This window comes from Wyeomyia smithii, chromosome 2, assembly GCF_029784165.1.
Source record: "Wyeomyia smithii strain HCP4-BCI-WySm-NY-G18 chromosome 2, ASM2978416v1, whole genome shotgun sequence".
Lineage (NCBI taxonomy): Eukaryota > Metazoa > Arthropoda > Insecta > Diptera > Culicidae > Wyeomyia > Wyeomyia smithii.
The window spans coordinates 57,526,948-57,544,495 of record NC_073695.1 but is presented as its reverse complement, the minus strand read 5'-3'; the positions used below and the strand labels follow the sequence as shown (position 1 = coordinate 57,544,495).

The 17,548-nt window shown below is 37.1% G+C and overlaps 1 protein-coding gene across 2 annotated transcripts in view; it reads right to left on the bottom strand.

The window, feature by feature from the left end:
• Positions 1-17,548, bottom strand: part of LOC129723160 (SEC14-like protein 2) — a 33,395-nt gene that overhangs the window by 13,945 nt on the left and 1,902 nt on the right. The gene's annotated exons all lie outside the window — the stretch shown is intronic.

Below are 17,548 nucleotides of genomic sequence, written 5' to 3'. Positions count from 1 at the left end.
TGGCCGAAAAAGCAATTACACGGCAATCAGTATTAACAGCAGTTAGCACTTTTTACTATACTTTTGGCACAATGCGTACAATTTCATTCAACGGCTACCTGTGTTCAAATCAAAGTAACTGCATACCTACTACATTAGTACGGGTGTCAACTAAAATTTTGGATTTTTTTCTACTGCTGTCGAAAGAAGATAGATGGACTTACAAAAAAAAACTGATTAATTTCTCATTTTCAATATTTCTCATTTTTAACGAAAAACAAACATCTAAGAAAGGTCTGTAAACCGGTTTTTGACTCAGCTTTTTCATTATGCCGGAGCAAACGTGATGTATGGCCTTTACGTCGACTTTTCGAATGTATCTCTTGATTATACCAATTAACTGTGATTACACTAAGGCAGATTTGTTGGGTTGCGTATTATGGTTACAAGTGGGTTGAGAAATAGATTTTTTTTTTCGAACATTCGTTCTGGTTCACATCTTGATTAAAATCAGAAACAACTGAGTTTGAACTATGATTTAGATAAAAAGAACGAAGTCTTTTTATGTTCATTTCTTTGGCTGGTCTACCACAACTTTCCAGACATTATTATTGTTGAGGGCTTTGCTTTTCTCCTAGAAAGGTATACCAATCACTGGCAAAACCAAAGCCGCAAAAGTGGTCTAAGGGGCCAAATATCATATACCACGCGACTTCCTTCGACGAGCTGAGCATTTTTAGAATGTGTGTATATTAGGGAAAGAAATAATTAAATGTTAGCTCCTATGCACTTTTCGTGGTCCTTATGGGTCCTATAACAACTGTGTAACTTTTAGATTTTTAAAGTTTTCATACGATTTTATATAGGAAAATCCACTGTTTCCAAACTTATTCTCTAGACATGTCCAGTTGGCTCCTAAAAAAATATCGATACAAGATATTTGTAGGAAAATTTTCCTGGAAAAAACTCTTTTGTAGACCGTATGGTGCTACGATGCGTGTAAAAACGGTTATTCACCCCAAACTGATTGAATGTCTGAAGAACAGCCCACCATTTAATTTTACTGTACAATTCGCTTGTGCAATGCTGCTTGTTACGACTCCATTTTAAACTGCATAAACCAAAAAAAAAAAGTGACATAGGAAAAACTCACTCGACCTTTCATATACAGGTCGGACTGGATTATATATAGTCTCCGAGTTTTTTTACTTTATATAATCGAATTTTATGTATAATCGAATCAGAGAAAAAAAATGAATGGTTTGTTGTTTTCGAATAAATAAGAAGTATTTTAATTTTTGACTCATCCCCCTTAAAGTCAGAAAACACATTTCTTACAAAAAAAGATGTTTTTTGTAGTTATTCCTGATGTAATTGCAGTCAAATGTAAAGAAAAATGTTGATCAGTGTATATTGATCTGTCGACTCGTTTGTATTTAATTTCTTAAATTTAGAAAAAAAGAATCTTTTAAATTTTTTTTTGAAATTATTTTATTTAGGTAGGGGAAATGCTCCATTATTCATCTCATTAAGCCGATATTCACGAAGAATGCACGGATTAAACAACAAATTTTCATGAAATCATTGAACAAATAAACAAAATACGCTTACGTGCTCTTATAGAACCGTTCAGTATTGTATATTTAGTGAACTTAGCTAGATTTATCCTGAATTTTGTGAAACAAACCAACGCTTCCATATCCATCTCAAAACTTAAATCACTGCTCAATTATTCATCTCACGATGCCCCCATATTCATCACACTGCAGTGCACTGTTAATCATGAATGAATCACATTATCATGAATGAACGTAGCCGCAGCCCGTCGTAGTAGGTTACCTAGATATCCGCTGTAGTTGTTTGAATGCAAATATGGTAACCTAGGTAACCACAGCAGTCCTGTCCATTTATGTCAATTATGTCGGAATAATTCACCATTTGCAGCATGAATTGTTTGAACTTTTGATTTTCTTCAAGGCAGTGCAAACAGATGGAAATACATACAGTTGAAATTTAGGAATTGTAGAAATTCATCTCATATATTTCTGCTTATTCAAGCTGTTTTTTGGAAATTTGAGGTAAACATTTCAAAGTATTCTTAGTGTAGTGAGTCATTTTGTTGAGTGATTAAAATGAAAAATGGTTCGCTAGTGATGAGAAAAACTTTGGTTGGCTACTGAACGAGTCCCGTTGTAGCCGTACAGAAAAATGCGCGGATTTTGTTTCCTGAGGTAAGTGATTGAAATTAATGAGTTTTCGAGTGCAGATGCCTGACTATTATATCAAATTTAGAGCTTTTAAGTGAGTTTTTGAGGATTCTACTTTATGAGAAATCTAAAGTGAACTAAGAAGAATCCATTTCCATCCATTAGCAGATCGATTTAGAAAATATGCGTTTTTTTCTGTTTTCAATTGTGTTTTCATGTTGTATGAGATGAATATATAGGCTGAGATGAATAATGGAGCAGTTCCCCTATTTTTATTTCCTCTATTTTGAAGGTTTTTAAAAAAATATTAAAATTTTAAATTTTTTTAGATTTGTTTTCTATTTTTGCCTTTCTCCTAGAAAGGTATAGCAATCACTTGCAAAACCGAAAGTATAAAAGTGCTCCAAAGGGCCGAATGGCATATATCACTCGACTCACCCCGACGAGCTGAGCATTTTCTGTATGTGTGTGTGTATGTGTGTGTGTGTATGTGCAGATTTTTATTCTCATTCACTTTTCTCAGAGATGGCTGGACCGATTTTCATGAAATTAATTGCAAATGAAAGGTCTTGTTGCCCCATAAGACCCTATTGAATTTCATTGTAATCGGATTTTTAGTTTAGAGGTTATGTTTAAAAATGTGAAAATCATAAAACATTAATACCTCAGAAACTACAATACCGATTTGAACAAAATTGGTCTCTAAAGAACGGGCCTAGAAAACCCTTAAGTTTTGAATTTCATAAAGATTGAACTTGTGGTTGCAAAGTTATGAAAAGAAACGTGTTCTGAAGACTGTTTAATCTCACTCATGTTTCTCAGAGATGACTGTACCGATTTTTATAAAATCAGTGTCAAATGGAAGGTCTAATTGCCCCATAAGACTCTATTGATTTGTTTTGCAGTCGGACTATTACTTTGCCTGTTATGTTTAAAAATGTGAAATCCAGCTATGCAAAGGAACATATTCCGAAGACTACTTGGACTCACTCACTTTTCTCAGAGATGGCCGACCCGATTTCCACAAAATTAGTGTCAAATAAATGGTCTAGCTGCCTCAGAAGACCCTATTGAATTTTACTGTAATCGAACTGTAACTTCATTTGTAATGTGCCGACTTGTGAAAATCACGAAACTTCATTATCTCAGAAACTACACAACCGATTTGATTATTATCAGATGAGCGGGCTAGTTAAGGGTTAACTGATGAATTATGATTGAACACTTGGTTTCAAAGTTTGGTTGCCCTACACGTTCCCATTTCATTTGATTATAATCGAACTTAAGCAACCGTTATGTATTAAATTGTTAATAAAACAAAGAAAGTCTATTATCTCAAAGATTACATGACTTATTTGAACATAACTAGTGTCATAGGAACGAGGCATCTCTCAAACTTACAAATAACAAACTTCATAACAATTTGATATGTGGCTCAAAAGTTATGGAAAGAAGAGAAATTCAAAGACTATTTAAAACTATACCTGCTTTGATCAATATATGTGGCCTCAACATAATTTAAATGTGGTGTCGAACTATTTGAACGTTCCAAGTTCATTGATTCCTTGCGGTTTGTTTGAATTCTGCAAATGCACGACGTATCGGCCATAGGATATGATCAAAGTCAAAAGACAAATCGTTTGAAATTATTGGTTTTATCGAAATGACAACATCCTCGACTTTTGGCTTCTGTACATCGCCCTAATTCTAAATATATTCATATTGGGTGGTATTCGGCCATTTTCAGCAAATTTTCTGGCATCAATCTGACACCGGAAATACTCATATTGGGAGGCATTCAGTTATTTTGGTTGTTTTCCAGAAACTAACAGCGGTCGTCTTTAAATTCAAAATGGTGTCAAGGGTCAATGTTTGGATTCTATGCATCATTTCGATTACGGAAATATCCATGTTGAGTATTATTTGGTCATTTTCGGCTGTTTCCTATAAGTTGCCATTTAGCAATTCAAAATGGTACCTGAGTTCAATTGTTAGCTCATTGCATCATACTGGTTCCAGAGATACTCATACTGGATGGTATTTGGTTATTTTGGGTTGTTTTTCACAAACCGGAAGTCGTCATCTTGGATTTCGAAATGGTATTTAAGATAATTTCTGGCTTCTGAGCGTCATTCTGGTTGAAGAAACACTCACATTGGGTGTAATTCGATCATTTTCCGCTGTTTCCCAGGAACCGGAAGTCGCCAACCTAGAATCCAAAATAGGGTCTTCGAACGATTTCAGCTGCTGTGTATCATTCTAGATCCGGAGATACTCATGTTAGACGGAATTCGGCCATTTCTGGCTGTTTTCCAGAAACCACAAGTTGCCATCCTACAATACATAATGGTGTCTGGGGTCGATTTGTGGCTCCAGTGCATCATTACGATTCCGAAAATACCCCCCTTTTTGGGTGGTATTTGGTCGTTTGCCGCTGTTTTTCCGAAACCGGAAGTCGCCATCTTAGAACTCAAAATGGTATCTGTGGTCGAATTTAGCTCCTGTGTATCTTTCTTTATCCAGATATTATTATATTGGGTGGAAATCGTCCATTTTTGGCTGTTTTCCAGAAACCGGAAGTTGCTATCTTACAATCCAAAATGTTGCCTGAGGTCGATTATGGAACATATTTGTTACCACTAAAAACATTTACCTGCCAAATATGGTTCCATTTAGTTGATTAGTTCGCGCGATGTGCAGAAATTTGTGCATAAACATGTGCTTCCATAAGAGGGAGGGGCGTCGAACCATTATGGACATATTTATTACCCTTTAAAACATCCACATGCCAAATTCGGTTTCATTTGCTTGGTTTGTTCTTGAGTTGTGCAGAAATCTATGTTTCATTTGTATTGGACCCCTCCTTTCCAGAAGAGGGAGGGGTCTCAAACTATCATAGGAACCTTTATCGGGACCAAAAACCCCTACATAGAAATTTTCACGTCGATCGGTTTGGTAGTTTTCGAGCCTATATGGATCAAACAGACAGACAAACCGGACTGCATTTTTATATGTATAGATTACAACATCAATATTTTAGAACCTAAAGAGTGAATATACATTTATTGGATTGAAGCGTTCATGTAAATCTATTTTTACAAATAAAAGTTTGATTGAGAAAGGCTGGGTCTGACTGCTAGGTGGATTAATTTAGTTTTTTTTTTTTTATATTATCAAGCGCTACGTGTTTCATAGATGTTCTCTTACGACATACTAGCTCTAGATAAGTTATATTTGAAATAAAAAAAAATTTTTTTCTGCAATATATGATCGAGTCTGAAATTATATATTATCGAGTCCGACCTGTACATACAATAATTTCTTTCTGAGCATGTTTGTTGTGGAGTAAGAGAACACCAAAAAATCGTAGCGCTAGCCCCGGAATTGTCCCGTATACTAATACAGACGAACTTCGATATAAGGTACCCTCGTTACAAAGTACCTTCGATATAGCGTCACTTGATATAAGGTTTATGAATTTTTTATCAACAAACATCATAAAACCTATGAAAAGGTTGAAAATATTCTTAAGGTATGTTTGGCAGAATGATGTATTTTTCAAATATGTAAAAGTGTTCAGAATATTGTAGGTCTCTGAAACCACACCCAAAACAGTTGATTGGTATTTTTTGATTTTCAAACATTTAAGGAATGTGTGTATAGAACTATTTCTATGTGATCAATATTCAAGAGATAGAATCAAAGCGTCTTCAGCAAAAATTTTCTGCATAACATTACCTACAACTTTGCTAAAGACTTAACTTTGATTTCATAAGTTTTAAAAAAAATTAAATTCATTGCACTTTTAGGCAGATTAATCAAAAATCTATTTGCATCAAAAGTTTCTCCTCAAGATAAACAAAAACTTTGTCGAATACACTATAGCATTTAAATAGTATTTTCACACGCAAAAGGTCGACGATCACGTTTTTCACGTTTTAAACCAGTGTGCAAAGTGCAACTTTAGGCCACCCTTATGTGTAAAGAAAAGTAAGTTTAAACGGTCAATTTTAAATGCAATGTAGAAATGCAGATTCCGAAATCCTGAAGGACGAGGAAATTATTGAAAAAGTTGTCAACCCGTAAGCAGATATTCATGGTTCTTATACAGCGGACCAAAAATAAATAACAACGAAATAAAGAAAAAAAGAAGCAGTTTCAATCAAAAGTCTGTATGAATGTAAATAAATGTTGAAAAAAAATTAGTGATAATAACGTAACGGTTTGATTTTTTTCTTTTTTTTCTAGATGACATACTTTTTGGAAATAAACTATCACACGCGGCTAAAGGTCTCCTAAAAAGCAAAAAAACTATGTGTTTCAAATTGTACTTACACTTGTACAAGCTGATTAACACTCATAGTTGGATTCTATTTCCAAAATAAACTATACGTAGACAAATGACAACAAAATGAAGTATTTGAAGACCAATTGTTGAAAATGACTGTCAAATAAATGTTAAAAGTCACTGTCAAATAAACAGAATAGCATGAGCCGTTTCCGGTCCAATTCTGGATAAGTAGAGAAAGACAATCGTACATACCCAGACAACCAGAAGTCGCATAAGATTGCACGGATTACCTCGTATAAAGTTCTATGGCACATCGGTATCGTATGGCTGTATGAACAACGTATGTGTTTAATCGCATATGGTGTTATTTTGCGAACTTCTTGCGATGAGTGTAACATTCTCGCATAGTAATACACATAAACTCATATCATGCCTGTCCAAACTCGTAGTAAACTCACAAAGTGATGATTATACGTATAAAGCAAAAATCTCCAGTATCACGTCGTATTGCAAATAAATTTAGTCGCAAAAGCTATCATTTTGTATCACCGTTAATGACTAAGTTCATGAAAACAAGCCTAGATAACTAATAATCGCATATGATTGCACGGGTTACCTCGTATAAAGTTCTATGGTACATCACTATCGTATAGCTTATTGAGCAACCAAGTGTTTCATCGCATATGGTGTTATTTTGCGAACTTCTTGCGATGTAACATACGATGTAACATGTAACATACTCACACAGCAACACAGATATACTCATATAATGTATATTCAAACTTTTATTAATTCCACAAAGTGATGAATATAAGCGAAAACCAAAAGTCTCATGTTTAGTCGCAAAAGGCATCATTTTGTAACACCGTAAACAACTAAATTTATGATAACTAGATGCCGCTAAGTTTGCACAGCTTACATCGCACAAGATATTATGATAGATCCACAGACTAACAGACGTAACACTGGAACCTAGCTCCATCGCCGCAAAAAACGTTCATTTCAAAATTTCAATCGAATAACAGCCATCGCGCGAAAACGTCGTCTGGGGCGCTGTCATGCAATCTCATACATATTTTGTAGTTCCCCATTTGACACATGCAGTAACGCTGGCGCTGATGTCGAAATACATGACGCAGCGCGAACACGACAGCAGATGGTGCTAGTGTTACTAACGTAAAGTACTGCAATCATCCAAACGATGATTTTATTGAAAATTTGTTCGAAGTGTTATGTCTGTTAGTCTGTGATAGATCATTAGCTTGTATGAGCAATGTGAATGTTTCATCGCATATAACGTTGTTTTGCGGAATCTTTGCGACAAATAGGTAATAAACCCGGATTCAAAAACCAATTAACTTTTCCAATACTTGGTTAAACTCGCAGTAAATCCACACACTGACGAATATGCGCGAAAATCGAAAACCATCCGCATTACAGCGTATCACATATGTATAAATTTAGTCACTTCCCGCCGCTGCTGCTCTTCAAAAAATTAGCCACAGAAAACATCTGCGGACAACTCGGATCAATGATGCACTACTTAGCATAATATCTTTGTTGGAAACTTGCCTTTAATTGTTGTTGAAGGCAGTAAAATCACTCAATTTTGTTTAAACAAATGACACAGCTCATCGAGCGGCCATGACAATTCAACCGAAAAGTAAACAACGAACGTTCCCGCAGAAATTTACAAACTAACTCGCAATACGAGATCTAATTAGATTCATGCTTTACGATGTCTTTTGGTCATTTATACGATGAAACTAGAAAGTTATTACCAAAACTCAAAGATTTCCGACAGCGACACCACGGAGAAGAGGAAAGAATGATGCTTGACAATCTAAGAGTCCGAGGTTCGAGTCCGGATGGATACCCAAATATTACAGCATGTGTGCCCAAAGGAAAAAGAAAATAATTGTAAAAATTAAACACTGACATTTGTAATTTGCTATTCCTTGTAACGTGAATAGCAAGGGATAAATAATGCATAATTGCTACTCTGTTCGCTGTATTTTTTTTTATTTGAAGGTGATTTAATCGCACATTTTAATAAACAAATACGAAGGAATGCATAGCGAACATCGCATAAATATCTGAAATAATTTGCTAATGTTGACTTGTGATGTCGCATAAAGTAATAAAAGAACCCGTAGTGTATATTCATATATCGCTTATAGTTTCGTTTCAAATCGCAAATATGAGGTGGTAGAGTGACAATAAATAATGGAACAGCTCGTATAAGTTATCAAGCTTTAACAGTTAAAGTCGCATATATGAACTTTTTTCATCGTAAAAGTTTTTTGATATTTTGGGAATTCATGCATATCGCCTCCACTTTTGCGCGCATAAGCAACATTAGCAGCATCTTGTGCGATGTAACGATCACGTATAAATGCACGTACAATGCGATGACTGTTTGCATTATACGCGTAAATTGGTTGTCTGGGTAACTAAGTACCAAATTCATAAAAATAGTTTTTTCCAGTGACCAAAATTTATTTCTCGTTGTAAAGACAACCATACTGCCCAATCCAACTTATTTTGTTTTTGTTTGCCCTTCACTTTGTATCGTATTCACGCTTCCGTGTGAAATGCGCCTTTTACTTTCCATATTTTGTCGTAGTCGTAGTTGTAGTAGTAGCTCCCATTCAGTGTATAAATTGGATCGTGATATAAAAAAGGAATAAAAAAATACCGTCGATTCGGTAGTGCCGAGTCAGTTTGCTGTCCAGTTACGCCCTTGAAGACACACCGCGACTTTACATATACCTATATTGAAGAAGCGCGCGACCAAATCATTCGGAAGTTCAACTTTTTTGTCGTTTTTTTAAAGGCCAGCTTGATATTTTGGATATTTTTCACACCGTTGTAGCCGGCAAGGTTAAATGCTGGTTGGTAGCATGTCGACGTTTTTCTTTATGATACAATTGTGCAAGCACGCGGTAAGGTATATAAACTATTTTGACCGAGGTTTTCGCAGCTCTGGCAATTGTTTTTACAATTCGTATTGTTTGGTAAGAAATGCATATCCTATGCAGCCAATTAAATAGGTTGAAATACTTTTCCTAACTGTAAGATTACAATGTTGGTTAAGATGTCTTATTTGAAGAATTCATAACCCGAGAAATCATATCAATCAAGACAACCGAAAAAAGTCGAAGCACACAGGCTCTGCACAAACTCGCTATCTGGTAGAGACTAAAACCGGTTAAATTAGATCGGTTGATACAATGCTTTTACAATGTTTATGACTAATTGTCCTTAAAACTGGTTTGTATTAAGATCTAATCGTTTTTTATGTCGCTCAAAGTCACACGTTTCTATGTATACATTTGTTTTGTTCGCTCTTTGCTTTTCCCGAGATATTACATAAACATTAACACGCCCTTGAACTTGCACTGGTTGTGCATATCGCTGTTGAAACGCGTGCTAAGCTAGTTTACTACTTTAATCGATTTTGGTAACAAGTTTAAGGTGGATGTTAAGAGTGTATAACATCTTTGATGATCTTATTGTGAGTAGTTCGAAGAAAACTTTGTGCATATGCTAGTTTTTGGCCTTGTCGCATGCAATTAAACAGATAGCAAAAAAATAATCCACTATTACGGTGAAGGTAGAAAGATGAATATCGCTTAAAACATTCGCTTTGTTCAATCTCTGCTAATTTTGCATGCATCGCGCTTGCTCGCTTAGGTCAGCAATAATGTGCAGAGCCATTGAATGATGTTTTTCACACACAACTTGCTATGTCTATTGACTGTTCCTTCACTAGTGGGGAAATTCTGCACATGCATTTTCTACTGCAGATAAAGCAACGCCAGTTGTATGACCGTGACTGCGCGGTGTTTCTATAACCTCTCTATACATGTTTATAGAGCCCCTTCGAATGTACCTATTCGTGACACAAGTTACGTGTTTTGTTACTGTTACATTAGGAACATGATTTCAATACTAGTTACACGATTTGTTATCACAGATCTGGGGTATTTCTCAATATTAGGTGAATTCTATTCTTCTTAATTGTTTGCGACTCGCGTTTTTTAAAGCGAGAACAATTTTTGCATGATGAAAACAAGTTGCTGAGGTTTTTTGTTAAAGGGAGGTTTGTTAGTAGCTTAAGTATTTATTATAAATATTAGTAAATAATGAGTTTTTGTGGCCACAAATGGTGACTTTTAACACTGTTAGAAATGTGTAATTTTAATTGTTAGGATTTGTTTGCTTTCGCAATTAGGACTTATCATTCGTAGGGATTCGAACCTACTTGTCAAATAAGGGAAGTAAACCTACAACTAACTTGATTGCTAACTTATTGGCTATAAAGAGAGCTTATCGTAGCAATTGAGGATTGCATTGATTTTTAACGAAAATTGGTAATAATTCTATTTGACATTGTTTCAAATGTTTCAACATCAGTAAGTTTATGTAAATCAAGTGTACCAAAAAAAGTTTCAAAATCATTTTCAGAATTTTATTCTGAATCCTTTGGAGCGTTTTCTTCCCTGTTAAACAACAATTTGAACAGATTGGTACCAGATTTTTACCAGATTGGTAAAGAATTGCTGATCTAAAAATGTTTTTGTAAATCAAAAGTTTATTATTCAAACAAAGTTTAGAATTCCTGTTAATGAGCGGATATAAACATCTCGTATATTTGATGCACTTGGCTTGTATACTCTCAATGTGCTCTTTGAAAATAAGTTTTTTATCGTACTTAACCTTTCATCTTGACAACGTGATTATTGTTTGGCTTGAGGAAAGAAGCCCTAGTTTCATGAGGAAAAATTATCAATTGAGTTTGGAAGCAATAGGAGAGATTTCCACTTTTGCAAGTAGGAAGAGAAAATATCCAAAACTTCTCTGCAATGGACTGCATATGACACGAAGACTTCTTCCTTTCACGGAAATGCTTGTGTCATCGCAGAACAATGACTTTGGGCATCCTGGAGGTAAATCAGGAAGATCAGAAGTAAATATGTTGTACCGAACTGGACCTAAGACTAAAACTTGAGGCACACCTGCCCTGACGGGAAATCTATCTGATTTTGAATTCTGCAAAATTCGATCAGTTAGATAATTTTTTAGAATTTTGATTAGAATAATTGGAAAATTAAGAGTTAGCGATTTCGCAATCAAACCTTCATGCCAAACACTGTCGAAAGCTTTTTCTGTGTCTAAAAAAGAAAGCTTCAGTGGAATAAGCTTCAGGTTTGTTAGCTCGTATCATATTAGTAACTCTAGGAATTTATGAGTAGTGGAATGACCATGGCGAAATCCAAACTGTTCATCTACAAAAAATGAATTTTCATTGATGTGTGACATCATCCTGTTAAGAATAATTCTCTTAAACAGTTCACTTATTGAAGAAAGCAAACTGATTGGTCGATAACTTGAAACCTCAGCTGGGTTTTTATCCGGCTTTCAAATTGGAGTTATTTTGGCATTTTTCCATAACTCGGGAAAATATGCAATGTTGAAACAGCTATTGAACATTTTTACTAAAACTACTTTTGTGCTCTCAGGGAGATGTTTGATAAATATGTTAAAGATTCCATCGTCGCCAGGTGCTTTCATATTTTTGAAATTTTGATTTTGAAATTTGAAATAATTGATTTAATCATCTCATTCAAATTAGTTTATTAGTTTTTATTAAATTAGTGATGAAATTAAATCAAATTGACGTGTGACTTCATTTTCAATTGGACTCGCAAAATTCAAACTCGAATTATGAACACTCTCGAACTGCTGAGCAAGTCTTTGAGCCTTTTGTTCATTGGATACAAGAAAACGTTCACCAAAAAACTGGAATAGGCCTTGAAGGTTTCTTAAGAATATTCGACAAATCTAGCTAATTATTGAAATTATTTTTAATATGAGTTTTATTTCCTTCCCAATCAGCATTGTTATAATTAAAAACAGAGCTCTTAGGGTTAGAAATTGATTCACGTGATATAGAAAATGTTATTGGAAGATGGTCAGAATCACAGTCAGCATGTGTGATCAATTCACTACATGACTTTGATCTGTTAGTACCAAATCGATTGTTGATGGATTTCTTTCAGAAGAAAAACATGTAGGACTATTTGGAGACAAAATAGAATAGTATCCTGAGGAACAATCATTGAATAAAATTTTGCCATTGGAATTTTTTTGAGAATTATTCCATTGTCGATGTTTAGCGTTAAAATCGTCGATTATAAAAAAATTGAAAGATTTCTGGTAAGTTTTTTAAATCACCTTAAAAATATTTTTTGTGTTCGCGAGTGCATTGGAATGGTAAATATGCTACGGCAATAAATAAATTCCCAAGTTTAGTTCGAATTTCAATTCCAAAAGTTTCAATTACTTTTGTCTCAATATGGGGAGCATGATGTTTGATTCCGCGATGGATTACAATTGCAACTCCACCGCAAGAACCCTGAATTCTACCATATCTAGGAACCACGTAATTGGGATCATAGTTTAATTCAATGTCTGACTTCAAAAAAGTTTCAGTAATAATTGTAATGGGCACATTATTCACTGTTAAAAAAATTAGAAGCTCATTCTTATTGGCTTCCAATGAGCGACCATTCCAATTCCATTGTTCTCCTTGGAGAGCAGCTTGTCTGAGCGTCTGTTTCCCAGGTTAGGGGTGGCTCAAACAACGATTGATCTGGAGCGGACGGCTGAACTATGATATGCGGTGTCTCGTCAATTACACCCAAGACGGCAGCACCCGGACCCATCGCGAGACTAAGCATCGCAACCTCAGCAAGGTAATATGCTAAAATAAACATACTACGAACAATCCAGAGAATGATACGAATCGATACAATCGGTATAGACCTAGGCAAACGAAAAAGGACTACGGTTGGAAACTTGGCACTTGGAATGTTAAGACCCTACTCGAACCGGCACGCGCGGGTATCTCGGCCAAAGAGCTGCGGAAGGCGGAAGTGGTTTCGTGCAAATGAAGCCGTTTATGCGTATTGAGGATCAAGGGCAGATTCTTCAATTACAGTTTTATCAGCGTGTACGCGCTGACAATCGATAAAACTGACGACGTAAAGGAGGAGTTCTACGAGATCCTTAAGAAAACGTATGGAGAGTCCCCACAAACGACATAAAGATTGGCACAAGACGGACGAGAGGATTTTTTTTTGTCCCGTTATTGGTAGGAAAAGCCTTCATTTCACCACCAACGACAACGACTTGAGTTAAGTGAAATTCGCCACGGCCAGGGGAATCGCCATCTGTAGTACCCATTTTAAACGTCTGAACATTCGGATGCACACCTGGAGACACTCCAATGGAGAGGCCTGCTCCCAGATCGACCAAATGCGACGGCCGGCACTTTTCAGACGTCAGATGTGCGGTCCTTTCGAAGGCCAAACATCGACTTGGATCACTATCCCGTGGTAGGCAAAATTCGTGCCCGGTTGTCCTAAGTATTTAAATCGTGATCGACGAGAAATATACGTCTGGACATCCAGAAGATATCAGCGGAAGGAGATGCTGCAGAATACACTCGGCAAGTTGATAGACGAATCGATGAACCAGCTGGAGTGAACCTGAACGAGCAGTGGAAGCACATCCAGGATGTGATCAGCAAAACAGCGCAAGATGTTATATGCATGACAACGGAAACCACGCGTAGTGGGTGGTTCGATGCTGAGTGTCTAAAGGTGACGGAAGAGAAGAACCGAGCCTACGTCAACACGTAGGTAGCAGCTAATCGTGTGACGCGTCAGATGCGGGAGAAACACCGGAAAGCAAGGACTGCGGAAAAGAGGCTTTAGCGACGTAAGAAACGTCAGCACTACGACCGCGCCCTAACGAAGCTGGAGACTTGCTTCACCAGGCACGACACGAGGAGCTTCTATAGAACGATTAACCGGACCGTACCAGTACCTGTCATGTGTAATGACAGAGCGGGGGACCTGATTTCCGATGGTGGCCATGCGTTAGAAGCAACATTTCGAGGTGGTGTCGACTAGGAGAGTCGTTGAGGGAAACAGGATAGAAATTGGGGACGACGGACAAGCTATGGACCCACCAACATTGGACAAGGTGAAGAATACTTGCAAAGAGCTGAAAAACTACAAAGCCGCCGAAATTTTCAAAGTCGGGAGTGAGCGGCTATGTAGTGCAAATCACCATACTATCCTAAGGGTGTGGTCTGAGAAACAACTACCTACGGACTAGTTGGAAGGACTCATATTCCCTATATAGAAGAAGGACAGAGACTCGACTGTAGTAATTATCGAGGCATAACTCTCCTCAATTTCGCTTAAAAAATTCTCTCCCGTATCCTGTTCCAGTTACTGGGGCCGTTACAGGAAGCCTTTGTTGGATACCAATCAGGTTTTACAATGGACCAGATGTTCACCTTGAGGCAGATCCTCGAGTTTGGCAAACATTACTTGCAGATACATCATCTGTTTATAGACTTTAAGGCGGAGTACGATACAGTGAAACGCAACGAGCTGTGGCAAATTATGCTTGAACATGATTTTCCAAAAACCCAATTAAATTGCTACTTACGACTCTTGACGGTTTCACATCATGCGTCTGGACAGCGAACAAATTTTTGAACGCGTTTGTGCCGTTAGATGGTCTGAAGCAAGGTAACGGGCTCTCGATCTTGCTGTTTAACATATGTAGCTCTAGAACAGCGGTTCTCAACCTTTTTTTGTTCGCGTACCCCTTGGCGATATTTTTCATATCGGTTGTACCCCTGGCTTGGAACGTTTTCGCAGAGTGGGAGAGAGTAGTGGTAGATCATGTTGTGGTAGTCTTGTTTTAGGTTTCAAATTAAATTATGGTTTGTTTGATTGCTGCATTCATGTTTTACGAGCAAGATCTAAAAACAAACGAAGTATTTTAGAGAAAAATTGCGTACCCCCAGGGGTACGCGTACCCCAGGTTGAGAACCGCTGCTCTAGAAGATGCAATGCGAAGGGTAGGTGTGCAGAGGAGCGGCACCATCATTACGAAGCCTCACATGATTCTGGGCTTCGTTGACGACTTGATATCATTGGTGTTACCGTAGAGCTGTCGAGGAGGCCTTTACGGCTCTCAGAAGGGAAGCTGCGAGAAATTGAACTCACCATAAACAATACCAAAACGAAATACATGGTGGCTGGCAGAGAACGTGGTAGATCTTCGGGTTTTGATGCTGCGGTGGAGATGGATGGGATATGTTCTTAGGTGAGCCGAGAGGTAAGGAACGGATTGTGTCAGCGAATAGGGCTTATTACGAAAAACGATTGCGTAGCCGGCTTAGGCCCCGTAGCCTACAGAACCGTACAAAATTGACGCTCTACAAGACGGACTTTGATACTCCCGGTGGCGCTCCATGGACATGAATCGTGAACGAGGAAGGTAAAGCTTCCCAGAACAAAATTTTGTCTTGATTTTCGCTAAATTCATAAATTGATGAATTTTCACAGAAACTAATGATCTGGCAAAGAATTTGCAGCTGTGAACGGAAACACAAGGTTTTTAAACACAAACAAGATGATGAGCTCAACGGTATACAAGTAAGAGTGCCTCAAAAAGCGAGTTCTACTGTTTACTAGGGCACACTGAGGTCCTGGTAAATTTTGGCCGGATTTTGCAAGCTGCCAATACAGTTGAGAGGTAGTTCAATGGTAATTTCATTACAAAGGATATCAACTCATCCATTTGTCCCCAATTCCGCTCAATCGAAAAGTACTGGGTAAACAAGAGGAAAATGAAGAAAACTAAAAAAGTAATGTGGAATGCTCTACTGATGGCGAAAAATTGGAACAAACTAGCCGCTGAGGTGGGCCAGGTATATACAGAAAATGATGGTAAAAATTTCAAAGGAAGTTCGCGGTTTCGTTCGATATTTTTCTGATATATCTTTCTCAGAATGTACACTAGAAAGGTATTTTATACCTTTATTTTGACTAGCTCACAGATACCCTGAGGCCGAAGTTATATCAAAAGCAAAGCGACGCGAATGGCGTCTATTCTCACGTAAGGATAAATATCAACAATGAAAAATGACGCGCGTCAAAACACATCCCGAACTGTTTCGCCGCATTTCAATCCACTTCCGGCATAATATCGGCTTAAGTCAGATCAACTCCAAAACAGAGCTAATTTATTTGTTCCGAGTTTTAAATGGAGCACGCTTCAATTTAAAACGGAGGAGCTCTGCATCCGTAAGGTTTTAGAAAAGGCTTTGACAAGCGAGTGGTCATGGGTTAGAAATCTAGTAGGACTAGGCCATTCGATGTTAAAGGACTTAAGCATGAATTTATTCTCAGGCTCCTCGATTTATCCTTCATGCTAGTAGAATTCTACAATACTGATTTCCTTCTGCTAAAATAGCCCGAAGGACCCATAGTTGAAGGACACATAGTTGAATGGAATTAGATTGGTGGTACTTGGCAAAAGAAACGAGGCCGGTATAGTATCACAGTAAGCGTAAAAGTTTTTTACATAACGTTTATTTGACACGACACAATACATAAAATGTTTAACGGAGCCAGGTAAAAAGGGAAGAGTAGGACGATACACACAAGCACGAATAAATAAAAAGCATGTCACTTGGGGTTGGGGTGATAAAATGGACACCCTAAGCTATTTCCCAATTTCCTCCACAGTTTAACACTACAACTATGAGTCGATAGCGCACATTAACTGAGCCACTAAAGGTTAATACAAAAAAAGAAGAAGAAGAAGTGCTCAAATAAAGTTTTTTCGTAGTTTTCATGAGCATTTTCGAAAGTAGTTTTTTGGGGGTAAAATGGACACGTATAGGTAAAATGAACATAGGAAGGTGGTAATATGAACACCTTGGGCGTGAACATTAATGATCCCTTTACAGATAGTAAAATGTTGTTCCATAGTACGTAACACACTTATGCATTCACCAACAGTTCAATTTTAACCGTTTGTCATAGAATTAATAACAATATATGGCCTTATCCGCAAGAAACTGAGAAATGGCGGAAGCTTTTTTTACGGACATTCCGCATTCAACGGTACGTTTATCCGCGGTCATCTGTTTATCGGTCCGAGTTTACCTTTGCTTTTTTCTGATATAAACACG